This window comes from Lissotriton vulgaris, chromosome 12 (genome assembly GCF_964263255.1).
Source record: "Lissotriton vulgaris chromosome 12, aLisVul1.2, whole genome shotgun sequence".
Taxonomy (NCBI): domain Eukaryota; kingdom Metazoa; phylum Chordata; class Amphibia; order Caudata; family Salamandridae; genus Lissotriton; species Lissotriton vulgaris.
The window spans coordinates 710,110,215-710,130,222 of NC_141700.1; the positions used below are offsets into that span (position 1 = coordinate 710,110,215).

Genomic DNA, 20,008 nt, shown 5'->3' on the forward strand with positions numbered 1-20,008 from the left:
GTTCTCAAACGCAGTATCTTGTATAATACCAAAATGCAGATTATAAAAATCAGAGTCAGCAGCATAGTCACTAATCCATAGTAAGCAAAAGGTGCTAGCATGTTATAATGCAATTTCTATAGAAATCTATATCACCTATATTTCGCGCACCCTATCTAGCATATTATATTATATCTAAGAAGGTCTCATTCGGGCTTTAGCAGGGCGACCCCATACCTCTCAATGTCAGTAGGAGCAGTTCACATCAGCATCTACCAGTTCTCTTCATGCGCAGCACCAAGTGTCTGCGTTCATTCCGTGTAACTCTATCTTAAACCCGCGTAGAGCCCAAAATGTTGGCATCAACATTATTTGTGTTATGTCTAATGTCTAAGGTGGTGCGAGGATCAGACTTCCCAGCAACCTTGTGTTAGGTTAATCTTAGAGTGTGCAGCTCTCAGTGTGCAGACAGTTGTACCAAGTGTACAAGGCAAAGCTGATAGCTTAGGAATAACATATTATTCTCAAATAAAACACCTCACCACTTCTAGGCTGAAAGCTACAACAACAAGTACGTGTCGTGTGCAAAACTGAAGCCTGAAGGAAAAACGGCTGTTTAAACATGTAATACACTCATGCTAACTTAACGCAATATATGTAATGAAGTATCCATATGACACCCCCCCATTGGTCCGAGCACCGCCAATCATAAGGGAAAAGGCAATACTAAATCAGATACACAATTTGAAAGCAAAATTCAATAGTTTTGAGCCAAAATAAGCTAAAAATATGTATGAATGAATATGTATGAATGAATATGTATGAATGCCTACAGTGGCATCAAATCTAAAAAATATCAAAAGTCTTGAACCAAAAGTCTTCCGCCCGGTTCAAAAAATTATGAAATGTATGACCAGGTCGCATCCATTCAAATGTTTGTAAGAGAAAAAACCAAGGCACTCATCCGATATCCAAAGTCATGTGCCACTTAGACGTTATCTCCAGCAACCTCACGTGAGCGAACTCTCCATCAGCTGAACATAGTCCATCCCTCCAATTCAGCGAGGGGAAAGTCATATTTCACAACAAAGCATTCCTTCCAGGCATCTCACGATTGGAAAGTATATGCAAAGAAAGTTGCAACAGCCTCCAGTATGAAATCACTGCCATCATCCGAAAATAGTTCAGCCATCCAATTTAGCAATGGGAAAGAACATACGTGCTCCTCCAGCATCGGATCCTCTTGCAACGTCAGAGGACAACTCGGTGGGTTCACCAGAACGCTGTGTGTCAGAAAGGCATTCGCCGCTGCAGAGATCTCCCATTGGCCCAGAACTCCATTTATCGCTGCCAAGGCCATAACTCTCTCGCCAGAACAGATCAGCTCGTGAGCCACAACGGGACGCATTAGCTGATCAAAATCGACGTCAGGAGCAGTCCTCAAGCATAGGCACAAATCAATGGCCCAATCGAACTCGCAGTTTAGGCAGTGAAACACAGGTTGGACACACGTGAAGTCGGTGAACCGAAATGACAATCTATAGGCCGTGCTTAATGCTGCAAGCGGCAAAGTTCCATAGTAATTGAGCATCCGATTACGGCACAGTGTCAGGAGGCGTTGAACGGCGTCTTGCGCAGGATGGGCATCCATGTTTTATGAAGTAAAACACCAACAGAAAGCCTGCGGCCACAGCCAGCAACACAGGTATTCCACCAAACAAACTCCCAAAAATAGTGTGGAAAAACGTGGGAATGATACCAAAAACTTTTTCAAACGTAGTCACGAGTCCACTGCCTACTAGTTTAAAAAAATGCGCCAGCCCAGTCGTTGAAGAAGCATTAAAAATCTGGTGTACCAGCTCGCAGAAATGAAATGGCAAATCAGTGTTTAAAAGCGCCTGCACCTCTGTGCGGGTGTTAGCTATGTGAAGGACATAAGTTTCCCGGGCCGAACTCAGGGTCACTTGTTTTTGAGCCAAAAGAGCCCTTATTCTGCTTAAACCATTGAATTTCGCTTCCAAGGTTGGGATCCGAGGCCAGATGGAGACATCTGAAGAGCCATGCGTGGGTGGGTATAGAACGTTCTTGCAGCACACTACACGCTCTGATACAGTAACTATATAAGCCACACCAATTAATAAACCACAACATAATTCATTGTTTAAAAGCAAATAACTACCATTAGCTAATAATGTAAATGTGGGCACTACTGCTGGAACTGGCGTGCCTTTTAAAACACATGCTAAATTTGGGCGGTCCTGATTACAAGAACCGTGTAACTGAATGTGTCTGCATATTAATGAATGGTCAGGTGACTGTGTGCATTCCTCACCATTAAGATTCACTTCTTTTCCATCTTTCAGACATCTGTATGTGTATGGTAATGACCAAGCCTCATGTAGGAATGCATTGCCTAGTGGCTCATATCGTCCTATAGCAATATACCGCATACAGTTAGTAAATTTATATAAGGGAAATGGTAATGTAATTAAACCATGAATAAGCCACGTGGCAGTGGTGGTTTCAGCAACAGAAAAAGGTAAGGATTCTAGCTTCTCAATATGTAACATAGAAAACGATGCATCACGCATTGAAAGCATGCGTTGTTTATCAGTAAGATTAAAAGGGGCAAAAAGTGATGAAACGTTCAATGAGGTCCAGGGAACTCGACCAGCCTTAATTGTCTGTAGAGTCCAGGCAAACTGCATTACAGAACGTAATTGATTTTGACCATGGTATAACGTGGACACTTCATCATGTACAATATCAACAACAGAAGAAACAATATTATCCAATGTGTAAATTCTGGAAGAAAGCGTGTTAATACTATTATCAACCACTGCAAGCACTTTTTCCAAATTGGCTTGATCAATAGCCCTCAGGCGTTTAGCTGCTTCGACTCTTGAAAATTTCCAAATTTCATTGTAAATAGCATAAATAAAGCGTTTAGACCTACCCATAGTTGGGCCTTTTATAAAATCATTTAACTCTATGTTTTCATTCAACTGGGACAAATGCAGTTTAACTGCAGCTAAAGTGGAATGTTGTAACCAGTTCTGACACAATTTGCCTACTGAATAAGTTGTAACAGTGTGATCTTGGTCAAACCTGGGATCTGGCCTGATGTGTGTAAAACCCTCAGACAAACCCAAAAAACGACTTTGGCAAGAATCAGAGCTTCTTTGCCATAAAAGCCACCCATCCGGATCAAAACTGGAAATATTAAAGGAGGAATTTTGCAAAAGAGCTTGTATCTGATTTATGGACAAGGTAGTGAAATTACTCCAACCTGAATATTCTTCCAAATCAGGGATAGTAGGGGTATTTAATTTTTTAGATGTAGCCAATCCAAAACACGTTGTTTGGGAAATAGTCGAATTTAAAAACAACATGTGATTTGGGATGAGACATGCACGATGCAAAGCCTCAGTGCCTTGTACCTGCCAATCTTTGGTACCCCAAACCGATTTAAGGTCAATAACATCCTTCCATAACTCATAGCCATCCACAGATAACCTTTCTAGAAAGGACTTTGAATACAACAATTTTGTGTCAGTCAGTCTAACTTTTGGCATTGATTTCTGTTTCACCTTGAAGTAAAAAGACTCAGGATTTGATTGATTAAAATCTGTAAAGTAAGAGTATTTTCCTAAAAACGTACTTGAGCTCCCCTGTAAAGGAGCAGGGCAATGTTCCCACTGAGTGTAATTCACAGGAACCCGCCTGGAACTTGTCTTGTGCAAGAAATGATTTCCATAATGTTGGTAACAAAATAAATCACCATAATTGACAGAATCTAAATACAAATCCTCATCATCAAAGGCCGCATAATATTTCAAATCAGAGAACAATGCTTCTACTGCCTGAAGATCCCAATCATCAGAACGAATATTTTGCTTAATCACATCTCCCATGTTTACTCTAAGCACATTAGGAACATTAATAACTTCTGTGGGGCCATGTATCTGAAACCTAACCGCATCCCATACAATCCCATCAAGGACAGGCCAAGCAGTAATTTGTACTGAATGTAAGTCTCTCTTTAGTCTGTGTGCTGAATGCGAGGAGGAGTGAGGGTCCAATGTTCCATTAAGGTACCGAATTCCTGTTCTTTCTTTCACATAATGGCCATCAATCAAGCGGAAAAAATAAAACACAAAACCAATTGACATAAAAAGATAAAACGAAAACAGTATCAGCCAAACGTATGTCCAAGGCGGAATTAAAAAATGTTTTTTAAACAACGTGGCATATTTTGCAATAGTTGATGGTTTCTTTGAAAGTTCCGAAACAGAGTCAAAAGAGAATCTGGACTGGTTAGCCAAACGTGCATGCAAATCAGACATGGATAAATCAGCAGGATCTGCATAGGTCACCTCATCAATGTTAGTAACAGGAATAGTATTTAATAAAGGACTTGTGATGGCAGGCATCTCGAGGGACACCTCCTGATCTGCGCCGGATGTAATAGCCAGCACAGAGTGCCTCACCATGGAAGGACAGGATACAGCCGGTGTCATGCTATGAAGAATCGGCCACCCTGTGTGTCTTGACATTGTCAATAGAAATAAATCTGTTTTCTTTACGACCCGGAAGTGGTGGTAAAATGACTGTTCTTGTGCCCTTCACTCCAAGGACCCGAACTGGCGCTCGATATGAGGGACCAAATTCCTTTTTGTTATCGATCTTCTCTCGAACCAGTTCTCCAACTTGGGGTAGCCAGCCAACTACCGGGATCTGCAACGCATCATCCGACGTGGAGGGCAAGTGTTCCTTCGCAAGACTGTCTCTGGTCTTTTGTAGATCCTGTAAAACATTGCAATGTTCATCTACGTCAAAGGCCGCGGCCTGGGCCTGGCAGTCTGCACCATCAAGGTCAGGGACGTACATCTTGATACCAAAGAGCATTTCGTATGGGGTCCGCCCACCCAGAGACCTTCTAGGGAGATTATTAAGCGCACGCTGCACGCCATAGAGGTGGGACAGCCAGTTTCTACCAGTGCCTATAACTCGGGCTGTCAAAGATTGCTTTAAGTCGCGGTTCATTCTTTCTACTACAGAATTGCCCTCAGGCCTGTAGGGGCTTGAAAACTTCACCTGTACTCCCAACGAAACCATAGCATCCTTATACGCCTTAGAGGCGAAAGCCGGACCCTGGTCCGAATGGAAAGCACCACAAGCAAAGATTCCCACAAAGACACGCAAATCCTTAATGACAGTCCGTGAATCAGCGCTGCGATGCGGCCATAACCACACAAAGCGTGTGCATGAGTCAACTGCTACTAAGATGTATTTATACGTAGTATCAGAAGAGAAAGGACCGCAGTGATCCAAATAAACACAACCAAGCGGTTTATTAGAAATGTACAACTTTGTCTGAGGCGGACGCGCAGCAGTAGAAGGCTTAATCTGCTGACAAATGTCACACTTAAGGACATATTCGCGCGTCTGTTTGTACAGTCCCCGCCACCAGAACCTCTGTTGTAGCTGTGATACAGTGGCTGAGACGCCCGCATGCGCAGACGCCACACCTTCATGAGCCACTGTAATCAGAGAAGCTCTGCGATCCGAGTTGGGAATCAGACGCTCTCCAACTTCAGGAATTTTCACATAAGGAACCTTATCGGGACTTAAGTGGTATGTGTATTTCGAAGGGAACCCCGCAGGATATTTACCTCCCTTCGCCGTGGCAGCAACAGCCGCCAAGATGTCGTCATCTATTTTGCTCTTGGACCTCGTGACCGCTGCAACTAAGTATTTTGATACCGCAGACTTCGCTGCCTCATCAGCAAGCGAATTGCCAACAGCGTGGACTCCCACGCGCTGGTGGCCGAGAGTATGAATTACAAACACGAGCGGCAGCTTTTCTTTAAGTTCCGCCACTCGGACCCAGATCATTTTATGTTTTATTGTGCTACCTTTGGAATCACGAAAATCATTCTGAATCCAAAAGAACAAGTTCTCATTGTAAGACTGGACACAGTAGTAAGAATCACTTACGATTAAAGTTGTCACACTAGGATCTGCGTACTCCAATGCAAGCATAAGAGCACGGAGCTCTGCTAATTGTGCGGTGCAGTCTCCAAGTGTCTGCGTGTGCACGACACTGGACTTGAACTCATCGTTCACCATGGCACCGACCACAATGGCGCAAGCGGAAACGTAGGCATGTTTAGAGCCATGCGCAACCTGCGCCGAACCATCCGTGTAAATGATACAGTGGAAATCCTCCAACGGCCGCATTGCTAAAGGAGCAGGATGAACAAATTCATACTGTAAATACTCCTGCGACCGTAAAGCGGCGTCAAAAATAAACGTGACATCCTGAGATGTCAAGGAAGTAGCCCACTGAATCCACCAAGGGTGCAAAGCTTTAGAATTAGGTACACTGGCTTTCGTGACCGCCTCCAAGGCAGGACACGGGGTAACAACCAACATGCGCTTTCCCTGCGACAGGGCACGTTCTTTAAGAATTGCCATCTGCACAGCCGTTAACACTTTCTCCACAGTGGAAAAACGCAGTTCAGCCGAAGTGTACAAGTGCGACTTGTAAGCAATAGGTACAGTATCCCCCTCGTTAAAAGTCAGGTACGTGAAACCCACCGTCCCAGGGATTATTCTTATCACCAGGTTGGTCTGGTTATCACGGGTCTGTAAGTAGTCAGAAGTGAGCAAATCAGCCTGCAAAGACTGCAGAATGGCTGAATGCTCAGGCAGCCAGCATGATTTGGAAAAAGATGGTTGTACCAAGGCATATAAAGGCTTGATACGCTGGGCATATTCCGGAATGTATGTCCTCCCGAAATTTAAAAAACCCAGTAAAGACTGTAATTTTTTCAGTGTTGTCGGAGAGCGCAACTGCGCGCACTTCTCCAGGAAGTGAGGAGCCAATCCCTTTCCTTCATGGTTAAGTTCATAACCTAGAAACAACACTGTGTACTCTGCAATGTGTGATTTAGCAAAGTTAAACTTGTAACCCATGTCTGCAAAGTTACAAATTATGCTGTTTACTCGACACAGATGCACCCAAAGCTCGTCGTCTGTGAGATAAATGTCATCCACATACGAACATGCAACTGGGTCGAAACTCTCCAAAAGAGAGACAATGCGAGCGGAAAACACTCCAGGACTATTTTTGTATCCCATTGGGAGTCGTTTAAACTTTCTTTGTACGCCGCCGCATGTAAAACTGGTCCATTGGGTACTTAGACCATCTAATCTATGTGCATAAAAACCATTGGAAATGTCAAGCGTGGTTTTGAACCGTTTACGCTCAAGACTATTCACTAGGGCAGAGCCGTGAGTATTCTGTACTGCACAGTTACGGCAATGCGAGTTCAAATGCCGGTAATCCAAAACTAGACGATATGAGCCGTCCGGCTTGTTAACAGTAAAAAGGGGATTATTCATTGGTGACACACACGTTTCAATTACACCTTGATATTCCAATTGTTCAAGGATAGCCGCGACCGAAGCTTTAGCTTCACGCCGTATGGGGTACTGGGGTTGTGGCTGAGGCTGTGACCGTAATGGAATCTCATGGCTAGGGGACAATTTATCCCAGCCACACTGATTCCGGTACACAGCCGGCGCAAGCGCCAGAGCCCACTCTTCTGCAAAATGCAGCGCTTCCACTCTCGGTACAGTGTGCGCGAAACTGGGGAGGATCACCTCCTCCCCTCGCGGAGCTGCGAGAACAAAAGGTGGGGGCCAGTCAGCCTCCGAAAGCAAAATGTCATACGTATCCGAAAGATTTTCCCAAAATACCCCTTTTACAGTTCGCTGCATGTCACCTTCAATTAACAGGACAATTTCAAAAAGCCTTTCAGGGGGAGCAACATGTGTATCAGCTGTTTCGATTACAACATAAGTGTCAGTCGCTGTCACCTTCAACAGTGGACGGAGGGCCTCTCTCACTATGGTAATCTCCGCCGCGCTGTCCAGCAAGGTCAGAGCCCACGTCAGATTCCGAAGCCGCGTTCTCACTATCTGGGGCATATCGATGCGCCGTTAAGGCAGCGACTTTCTTCTTGGCAAACTGCGGTCTCTTTGGCGTAGAGTCGTCCCGCTTGTCCCCTTCACTTCGCGTGCGGGGCTGGCCACGTCCTTGCTGACCACCCCTGCCCCTGCCGCCCCCTCCACCACCGGTTGACGGAGCCGATGAGTCCTGAAAGGAACGAGGAGAGCGTTGGTCAGTTGCCTGATATCTGTCAGGCGATTTAATCGTAGCGCGATCGCGCAATTCATAAACTCGCTCAGACTGCGCAGGTTGCGAAGGTGCCGGACTAGAGACCTGTGTCTGTTGTTGCTGTTGCTTACCCCTATTCTGCTTTTTTGGCCAAGTTTGTTTTTTGGACTTGGGCTGTCCACCTGTTTCCGAAGACTGCCCCTGGGGTTGCTTCTTCTCTTTTTCAAGAAAAACCTTCGCACCCCTTGAATTGCGGCCAACCGTTTTATAAGCCGCCACAATAATTTTTGCCAGCTGACGGGGTTTCTCGGCATCGGGTACTAACGCCAGACCATTGGCCACCTGAAAGTTCATTGCATCCCCTTTTACATTGGCAAGGATAATACCGCAAACTGTTTCAAATGAACCGTTCAGGCGCATACCCAACTCAACCGCCGACTCAGGTCCGTGATCATCCTGAACACGCTTGAGGATCGCAGACAGGTTCGAAACTGACGGTGTGCCAAAGCACCTCGAGTAAACCGCTGCAAAAGTCTTACCCCATGTCTCACAGTCAGCAAGGTCCGGGGCTATTTCCTTCGGTAAACTAAGCGTAAGAATCCGGTGTTTTTCACTCGGAGTCGTATTAGGAAACACAGCCTCTAACTGGTCGAATTTCTCGGCAAGCCAGTAAGGAAATTCATCCGTACTATCTGGCTTTCTGCCCATAACGGAATTCACCAAGACAGGACTGATTTTCAAACCAGCCTGTTCTGCTCGAAGCTGCGCACCTGCGGGGGCTGCGCCTTGAATATTACGACTAATGTAATGAACAAGCGCCCTAATCACGCCAACCGAGACCTCATGAAGACGCCTCAGGTCACCCACGTTACAAGTGGCGCGATTAGGATGAGGAGTAAATCCACCCAAGGCGGGCCAATTTGTGCCCGGAATGGACAAAGGACCTAACCTCGAAGCGTTCAAAGAATGGGGTAGGGCGCCACCAAACCAAACACCGTGCTGCCAAGCGTCAATAGGTACCTCCAGTGCCCTGTACGGAGCGTAAACCGCCGGTACATCCGTGGCAGTGTATGAATGGAAGACACCTGAATTAGCGTCCACACCCGGAAATGTCACCCAGGAATAAAACAATTCATACGGGTACGCATGTTCCGCACTCACCACTAGAACTACAGCTAAGCCTTCCGCAGGCACATTATATGTCCGCAAATGGTCGCGAACCGCGACACGGCTATGCTGCGCTATCTCCACGGCCATAGCAGCACAGGAAGTGAAAAAAGACAAAGAACAGTTTGTAGCACAACTGGGTAGTAATTCAAAGAAACCGTTTTAGAAGAATTCAAGCTTGAAAATACCTATCATATCAATAGGTAGGTTTTTCCGACACCACCGTTTTCCGGAAACGGGAATGAAGGTGTCAAGGTCTGAATGATATACTACTCGAGTGTCATGAAATACGGCCAACCAATCCGTTGGGCGCCATGTAGCAGGGTTTCCGTTCTCCCACAGAACTGTGCATAGAGATCTAGAACCTTAGTGAGTTAGGATGATCCAAAAACTCATCTCAGTGTCAGAAATCTAGTTACCTAGCTAGCTACAGTGTCTCATGGATCATTATGGAATGATACATGTATTAGACAAACCAGAACATGATCTTTAGAATACCTCAGGAGTCGTGGAACACATGAACACTCTTTCGTTCTATAATCATTTCAAACCAAAACTGAGAGTCAAAGAACACAAGTGCAAGTTTGAAATATTTATTATTCAATGCAAAGTTCTCAAACGCAGTATCTTGTATAATACCAAAATGCAGATTATAAAAATCAGAGTCAGCAGCATAGTCACTAATCCATAGTAAGCAAAAGGTGCTAGCATGTTATAATGCAATTTCTATAGAAATCTATATCACCTATATTTCGCGCACCCTATCTAGCATATTATATTATATCTAAGAAGGTCTCATTCGGGCTTTAGCAGGGCGACCCCATACCTCTCAATGTCAGTAGGAGCAGTTCACATCAGCATCTACCAGTTCTCTTCATGCGCAGCACCAAGTGTCTGCGTTCATTCCGTGTAACTCTATCTTAAACCCGCGTAGAGCCCAAAATGTTGGCATCAACATTATTTGTGTTATGTCTAATGTCTAAGGTGGTGCGAGGATCAGACTTCCCAGCAACCTTGTGTTAGGTTAATCTTAGAGTGTGCAGCTCTCAGTGTGCAGACAGTTGTACCAAGTGTACAAGGCAAAGCTGATAGCTTAGGAATAACATATTATTCTCAAATAAAACACCTCACCACTTCTAGGCTGAAAGCTACAACAACAAGTACGTGTCGTGTGCAAAACTGAAGCCTGAAGGAAAAACGGCTGTTTAAACATGTAATACACTCATGCTAACTTAACGCAATATATGTAATGAAGTATCCATATGACAAAGTATCTCACGAATGTTGTAAATTCTTGTTCTTGGAGTTTGCAGTTTGCCCTTTGCCCTATACCGTGAGTTGTTCATTGACGTTACCGAGATGTGTGCCTAGATTGAAATAGACAACAAATATACAAATGTGTTTGCAAATGAATATGCAATTCTATAAGTATAATTAATGACTATCACATGTTCTAGTTTCTTTTCTTTTTTGTTATGATAATGTATGGTATTGCTTTGTTTTTATTGTAATCAATGTCTCGTATGTGGTAACACGCATTTATTGTACCTATTGTATTTTATTGCACCTTATTGTACTGTCCTGTCTTCCTTTTCTTTTTCTTGAATAAAAATGATTTGAATATAAAAAAAATATAAATTCATTTTCTTAATTTGTTTAAATTCCAAATATTGAATGAAAGAACATGCTACAGCACTATTAACTCAAGTGTGAATTAAATATTTACTTAATTTAGATATACGAAATTAAATGTAAATGGAAGATTTTTTTTAAATCCACATGTATTAAAAGGTTTTTATTTATCATAAAATCAAAATAACCATACGCTATTTGTAGAATTTTTTGATTAACTTAATTATTTTGAGAAAAGCAGTTCTATTCACTTTCAAACTAAAAATAGTTATTAAAATATTTAATAATAAAATAATTTTTATTTTGTACTTATATATAAATTGTTAACATTAATTCAAATGTATAGTCATTTAACATCATTTGCTATAGACTCCAAATCCCTTCCTCCATTATTTGCTATGGAAGGATGTTTCAGTTCAAGTGATTGGTCAAGTGTGGTGCTAAATCTAACTCCAGCTAAAGTACATATACAACTGTTTTGGAACCTTTTGGCTGTAGTATCTATAGAAGTGCAGTTTGTGATTAGCAATAAGGTTACAATTTTGTCAGTGGGTGGTTTTCCCTTCCTAAACCCCTTGTTCTCTCCAAACATGAAGGCATATCGGTGTGGAGATCTCTTTAGTTGTGGCAGAGATCTCCACATAGAAAAGATAGGACAGGCAGAGACTTAGACCTTCAAATGTACGTTTGTGAATAGCATTTCATAGTATGTGAGTTGTACTATTGTACTACTACTAAAAGTACTACAAAATGTGGTTTATCACTAAACCCCTGAGAGTGTCCACCTTTACTAACATTTTGCCTGGGTAATCAAAGGTCTTAATGTGGTGCAAAAGACAACTTCGCATTTTAAAGGCACATGTAAACAGTAATAAATTAAGTTGCACTGACTCACACAATCTCTTGGCTATGGGCCTAAGTTGGGCCAAAGACTCTTTAAAAACGTCCTTGACAAGTGCTGATCAGATAGAGCCTGAATGTTATACAAAATATTTTATGTGGAAGTATTTACACAAGCTTGTTTCGATGTAAAAATTAGAGGTACAACATGAACTTTCATCATGGTCTCAGCAGAAGAAACTGTGTAACCATGATTCAGATTCACCTATATGTGCACATGTCAATTAAAGAGATGTATTTCTGTTCTCCCAGATCCCTCAGTCCTCCTGCAGTGAAATATGTACAGTTGGATTCAGAAAAGCCACTCGAGAAGGCCAAGGAGTGTGCTGCTATGACTGCATCCCATGCTCTGATGGGGAGATGTCCAATCACACCAGTGAGTTTCGTGTGACCCACTCAAGGGCCAACATTATGTCTCTGTGCATTTTCCGCATCCTTCCAGTGACAGAGATGTTTACCTGAGTGGTGTTTTATAAGGAATCTACAGCTTAAAGGAATCTTAGTAGGGCTTCTGTTTTACAAACACAGATATAGAATCTCTTTTACAGAAACCAAAGATGGTGCTTTCACTAGAACTTGCGTTTTGCGGAACCACAAGGTGAAACAACCCCCCTGCTGGAAACTTGCCAATCACTTGAGCAATCATGTGCATTATCAGCTTCTTTCAAAGAGGCACATTGGTTTTGAGCTCTGTAGTTGCCTGGTGAAATATCATTTGCACATGGTATCAGCTTGGTTTTTGCAACCAACTACTTTTTTTGTTGTTTAATAGGTAATAATGGCACAGAAATTAAACATGTTTGAGGTTACAAACACTCAGGCTCAGTGTTGGTGATGCAGACATGTTTTTCAAGTGTACCAAATTCATTTTAGAAGTTTAGGAAGGGGTATGTTGTGGGTGACCCTTCCAAATTGCTATTCAGTATCAGGTGTATTAATGGTTTGCAACCCAAATTCCAACCACATTCAATTGAAAACTGACAGACTCCTAAGTTGAGTTGGTAACTGATTTTCCAAAAAGGAGGAATCCTTTTGAACCCTTTTTGACTTGAGGTCAGAGTTTCAAGGGAAGTAGGCAGTGGTTCCAGGGATCACTGCCAACTCCCAATGAAACTTAAATAAAAAAATCTTTTTTTCCTTCAGAGCAGCCCAATATTCTTAAAGGAAATGGGCACTTGAAAAAATCCAGGAAAGCAAGCAATGTTAAAATGGGCCATAACAACCCAAAGACCATTTGCTCCACATTTTGAACTTTACACTCATTTAAGAATGAGCTTTTATCTGTTGTTGAATTTAGTCAGAGGGGTGACTTTGAATTATGTGAAGTTTGTCCATAGATGTGGCAGCAAACAAATACAGTATGATGAACATAGAATCTATTTTAATTGTTTATTGTTTATTGTAAACATTCCACAAAAACAAACAAATAAACATGTCACTACCTAAAGGTGGCAGCATATGTGTTCACTAAAAATTTGATGGTTAAAACAATGAACCTTTGGATATACTTTTTAATGGAACCGTTTGGGTGCTTCCTAGCAGTCAGGTGTACTAAGTACATGTATTGAAATAATCTTTAATTTTTGAGTGTAGTATCCACTGTATATTTCAATGCTTTGTTCAATACTTGGAATTTTACAGTAGTTATTAATCAATCAATCAATCAATCAATCAATCAAAAGCATTTATAGAGCACACTACTCACCCGTGAGGGTCTCAAGATGCTGAGGGGGGGAGCTGCTACTGTTCGAGGGCCAGGTCTTGCTGCTGCTACTGCTCGAAGAGCCAGGTCTTGAGGTGTTTCCTGAAGGTGAGATGGTCCTGGGTCGTCCGTAGGTGGGTGGGGAGAGAGTTCCATGTTTTGGCTGCTAGGTAGGAGAATGCTCTTCCTCCGGTGGTGGTTCTCCGAATCCGTGGGATGGTGGTGAGGGCGAGGCTGGAGGAGCGGAGTTGGCGTGTGGGAGTGTAGAACGAGAGGCAGTTGTTGAGGTATTCGGGGCCTATGTCGTGGAGTGCTTTGTGTGCGTGGGTGAGGAGCCTGAACGTGATCCTCTTGTTGACGGGGAGCCAGTGCAGGTTTCTCAGGTGGGCGGATATGTGGCTGTGGTGAGGCATGTGGACGATGAGTCATGCGGAGGCGTTTTGTATGCGTTGTAGTCGTTTCTGAAGTTTGGCCGTGGTTCCTGCATATAGGGCGTTTCCGTAGTCCAGTTGGCTGGTGACGAGGGCCTGGGTGACGGTCTTCCTGTTTTTAGTGGGGATTCATCTGAAGATCTTTCGGAGCATGTGAAGGGTGTTGAAGCAGGAGGACGAAATGGCGTTGACTTTCTTGGTCATTGTGAGGGATGTGTCCAGGATGAATCCCAGGTTGCGTGCGTGATGCGCTGGTGCTGGGGCGGAACCCAATGCTGCGGGCCACCAGGAGTCATCCCAGGTGGAAGAGGATTGTCCGAGGATGAGGACCTCTGTCTTGTCTGGGTACAACTTCAGGCGACTGAGTTTCATCCATTCTGCGACGTCTTTCATTCCTTCCTGTAGGTTGGTTTTGGGGGTGGCTGGGTCTTTGGTGAGGGAGAGTATCAGTTGGGTGTCATCGGCGTAGGAGATGATGTTGATGTTGTGTTTGCGTGCAATGGGGCGAGGGGGCTCATGTAGATGTTGAAGAGGGTTGGGCTGAGCAAGGAGCCCTGGGGTACGCCGCAGATGATCTCAGTGGCCTCTGATCGGAAGGAAGGGAGGCGGACTCTCTGGGTTCTGTCGGAGAGGAGTGAGGTGATCCAGTCCAGGGCCTTTCCTTGGATCCCGGTGTTGGAGAGGCGGGTTATTAGGGTGCGGTGGCAGACGGTATTGAAGGCTGCCGAGAGGTCAAGGAGGATGAGGGCCGTTGTTTCTCCGTTGTCCATCATGGTCCTGATGTCGTCGGTGGCTGCGATGAGGGCAGTCTCGGTGCTGTGGTTGGCTTGAAATCCGGACTGGGACGGGTCGAGCAGGTTGTTAGCCTCGAGGAAGGCAATCAGCTGTTTGTTTACGGTCTTCTCGATGACTTTGGCCGGGAAGGGAAGAAGAGAGATGGGGCGGAAGTTCTTGAGGTCTTTGGGGTCCGCTGTGGGTTTCTTCAGAAGGGCGTTGATTTCTGCATGTTTCCAGCACTCGGGGAAGGTAGCTGGCGTGAACGAGCTGTTTATGACGTTCCGGAAATGGGGTGCGATGATGGTATCGGCTTTGTTGAAGATATGATGGGGGCAAGGGTCAGAGCGGGAGCCGGAGTGGATGGAGTTCATGACGCTGGTGGTGTCTTCAGTGCTGATAGGGGTCCAGGCGCTGAGGGTGGAGGCAGGGATCGCTGGTTTGGTGGCTGCAGGCGGAGTCTGGGGTCCAAAGCTGTTGTGTAAATCTGCGATCTTGCGGTGGAAGAACGTGGCGAGGGAGTTGCAGAGTTCTTGTGATGGTGTGACATCATTGTTGCTGGCGCTGGGGTTGGAGAGCTCTTTGACGATGCTGAAGAGTTCCTTGCTGTTGCGGGCGTTGTTGTCTAGTCGCTCTTTGAATGATGTCCTTTTGGTGGTTCGGATAAGCTGGTGGTGCTCGCGGGTGGCATTCTTGAGGGCTGTCATATTCTCTGTAGTTTGTTCGTGGCGCCAGGTTTTTTTATGGGTTCGGCAGGATTTCTTGGATTCTTTGAGTGCGTCTGTGAACCATGGCGTTTTCCTGTTGCCGGTCCTGCCTGGGGGATTCTTCAGTGGTGCGAGGTCGTCGGCGCAGTAGGTGATCCACTGTGCGAGGTTGCAGGCTGGGTCATTGGTGTCAGTGGTGTTGGCTGGCGGGTTCTGGTTTAGTGATGAGAGCAGTTGGTCTGTGGTGATTTTGCTCCAGCATCTGCGGGGGATGTGTTGTGTGCGGTGGTGGGATGTGTTCTTTTTTCAGGTTCTGGATTTATCAGGTAATCTGCTCATAGATACTAATTTGTCATGGACTAGCAGGTACGCTCAGCTGTCTGAGTCTCATTTCTACTTATAAAAATCTCCCTGAGCTACAAATATTTTTAGTGTTTTGATAGAGCCCACATCAGACATGATTAGTTAGTTGCCTCTGTGGAAGCAAAACTGCATCCCAACATTTTAGACACCCCAAAATTTACCTCAATTAGAGTACTCACACCTACTGGATCGGAGACGGCGTCTAACCTTAAATACATGAGGCAATGTGTCCCCGCATTAGGAAACCAACTAAGCATTACAATCTGAAAAATACAAACAATTTAGGTATACAGGGAATGCAAAAACGAAATATGATTATAATTTCTAAGTGGATAGCAACACTCGGGAGAGCAATGGACAGCTCCCTAGTAGAAAAAGAAAGTCTTCTGACTCACCCCCAAAATCAATGGTTTTTATACATTATTTTCATATATGAAATTACAAAATGTACAGACTCACTGTGGCATGAGAAAATGTAGCACTTCATCAGTAAACCAGAGCACATGAATAAAAAGTTACATTGCCTTAATACCTAAGCACTAATCCACTACATTAATATATTAATGAAGCACTGTAAGGAAATGTCTCTTTTTGCCTGGTAACCTCCAAGTTATTCGACTGTTGCTTCTGGTTGTTTGACTCTGTAGGTGCACTGAGTTCTCCAAGCAGGCCTCAGTGTCAGTGCTCTGAACCTTGAAACGTGTATGTCTTATTGGCTGACCCACAATTGGAATAAGTCAACTTATTTATAAGTCCTTGCTATATGGTACTAGGAGATCCTAGGCCCAGTAAATTAAGGTGACTCTTGTGGACTGCAGCACTTATTACGCCATGGCAAGTATGTCAAAGTCAAGCATGACTCCAAGCCCTCCATTGCTTGCATTGTGTTTTACAACTGCAAACTCGACTTTGTCATTTAAAACAATGGCAAAGCCCATGCACTCCTTTTCAATATCTATATGTGACCCCTAAGGGAGGCCTACTAAGTCCTTAAGGCAGGGTGTATTATTCTGAAAGTTTGGACATGTGTTTTCTAATTTTACAACTCCTTCCAGTAAACCCTTGTATTGTTGTTTTACTGTGGAAAAGCTAGTAGTCCCACTGGCCGAGTACAGAGTTACAGACTAACAACTCATCAGTACTAACTTCTGAGTTGGCATACTAAATGTGATACTTGAAGATATCATACAAATCATTGCATTAAACCAGACTTAATACTTAAGTTGAATTTAGTGCAAAATGTGCACAAATGGCAACCTTTAGAAAGTTGCCACTTTGTGGCCCCCAGTTTTCCAGTGAGCATTTGCGATTGCTGGCCATGAGACAGCCTTCTGCCCTTCTGGGGTTGAGGGGGTGTGGCTGACTCTCACGAAGGAACACAAAGGTCCTGCCATTAGAATGAGTGTGACCTCTCCCTGGCACAATGGCCAAACAACGTGTGAGCCCGAAGGCAAGCATAAAAGGGGTTGTCATCCTTGAAGGGCAAATGGTGGACAAAAACGAAGAGTATTCAACCAAAAAACACCAAGGCACACCAAATACTTGTAACTATTACCCAATTTTCATGATCTGTGGTTCAACCTGTCGAATAAATATCCTTTCGTAGAAGTCCACAACAAATGTTGAATCAAGTCCTTTTTCTTGTTTTATTTCATCTCATTAAACAAAGAAATCAGCAGCAGCCAACGTACTTTTGACCCCCTGGGCTTTCTCAAGGCTGCAAAAACAGACTGCTTGTATATTGCATAATATTATACAGTTTATATTTGTTTAGCCAAAATAGGCATACAAAACATCCAAATGCCCTTTTGTTGTGTTTTAAACACAGCAAGGAAACTAAAAATAGAGAGAGACAGGAGTGTTTATCAAACTCCGCCCAAAACCAAGAATCCATGAAAGAATTCACACCTATACTACCATAAGTACTGATGTGTATATTATTCTAAGGAAACATTGGCACCTATTAACACATGACATCACCTTAAAAGGTGCAATTGGACCTAAACCTGCAATTGTGCATGAAAGAGATCGAACATTAAGACAATGTTTGTGCCCCAGTATCATTTCACCTTCGACAAATGCAAACTGGTTACATTCAAGCCCTAATGGTTTCTACAGGTGTGGTTCATGTAGCATTTGCTGTTTTGGAATGCACAAAATTAGCAGACTCCAATATAACACTGAGAGATTCCATACAATAAGGAGCTTTATAAACTGTAATACTAAATTTGTGATTTACTGTATTAAGTGCATCTGTGAAAAAATCTACATTGGGGGCACTATAAGACCACTGAAAGAGAGAATTCAAGAACACATTCAGGCGATACGCAATAACAACACACAGTATCCTCTAGCGGGCTTCTTCAATACAACACACAAATTGAATGAATTGATTAAATTGGTCTTTCATGGTATTGATGTGGTTAATCCTGGATTGAGGAGCGGAAGTAGGATGTCACAACTTTGTAAAATGGAAAGTACATGGATCATGAAATTGAGGGTGGTGGAATGTGGTCTGAACATTGATAAGGAGATGTGTGAATTTCTGTAAAAAATAATGGTGAGTATTGATTTGAATTGTAACTCTGCTTTCTCTATCTCCATGATGAGTATTGCCTGAACAACCATTCTCTTCTGTCTGAGGTCCACTTTCATTCGGTATACAACGTTTAGCACGCATTTTTTACAACGCACTACCATTACAACGCAGGCTTTACCACACATACCATTACAACGCATTTCGCTGGGGGGGCGCTCTAGGATAGGGAATAAGTATAATTTTATATCCAACACCTTCCCTAGTGTCCACGGGGACTGGAGTTGGAATATAAAATTATACTTACCACTATCCAGCACCTCAAAGCGCTATGCGTTGTAACGGTATTCGTTGTAAATACCGCGTTGTAAAGGTATGCGTGGTAATAGTATGCGTGCTAACGTCATACATCCCTTTCATTCACATAGGTATAATGGACATGACCTTGTGATAGATTTCTCTGCACTATCAACTAATATCAATCTTGATATAAACGTCTCAAAATTGTATTGAAATAATGTTGTCTCTCTCATTGCTTAGCCTTTATTTACTAACTTCAAATTCTCACATTCACTCCTGTACACTTAGGAACAACGGAATATTCACCCCGTACACTTAGGAACAAAGGAAACCTAACCAAACCAGATTAGACAGACAAACTCCTAGATATGAAATATTCATTAATTCAAAGAAACTATATGTATCTATGTATGTATGTATGTATAAATTATTTTGTAGCGCGCTCAATTACTTGAGAGTATCCTGGCGTGAAATGGGAAAGGCAAAACGAAGAGCAGCAAGAAAAACAGCTTAAGTTACACATAAGTTACACTCCTGAACAGGTGAGTTTTCAAATGTTTCTTGAATTGAGCCACAGATTGCATGGAGCGCAGATGAAGAGGGAGAGCGTTCCAGGCCCGAGCCGCGACCACGACAATCGATTGACCGCCGAGTCTGGCTCGCTTAAAGCGGGGGAGGGCCAGTTTAAACAAAGTGGAAGATCTAAGGGTGCGGGCGGGGACATAGAAAGCAAATCTGCATCTCAAATATGCTGGACCTTGGTCGTGGGTAGCTCTAAACGCCAGCAGCAGGGATTTGAACAGAATGCGCTGTGAGACAGGGAGCCAATGAAGGGTGCGCAGATCGGATCGCACACTCCTCCATCTAGGGACGTTGAATAACAGGCGGACAGCAGCATTCTGGATAACCTGCAGGCATTTAACCAGGTAAGCCGGAGTGCCACTGAACAGTGCATTCGCATAGTCCAATCTTGCCAATATGAGAGCCCGCGCCACAGTCTCCTTGGCATCCCTAGGGAGCAGGGGGAAGAATTTGCGTAGCATTCTCAGAGTGGCAGAGCAGGTTCCCGTGAGCTTCTTTATATGGTCCTCAAATCTAAGATCTTCCCCAAACCAGATCCCAAGGTTTTTTGCGGGCCCCCCATCACTTTAGGGCTGGGAATGTTCGGGGGCCACAGCGTACTCCTAAACGAGGGGGGAAAGGAACCATAAAAGAGCACCTCAGATTTGTCCTCATTGCACTTCAGCTGGGCCATGGTTAACCAGCGAAATACTGAGGACAAACACAGATGAACTACAGAAGTATCCAGAGAATCATCTGGCCAGGTGA

At 43.8% G+C, this 20,008-nt stretch overlaps 1 pseudogene; it reads left to right on the forward strand.

The window, feature by feature from the left end:
* LOC147678068 (vomeronasal type-2 receptor 26-like) overlaps positions 1–20,008 on the forward strand; it is a 45,511-nt pseudogene that overhangs the window by 6,096 nt on the left and 19,407 nt on the right.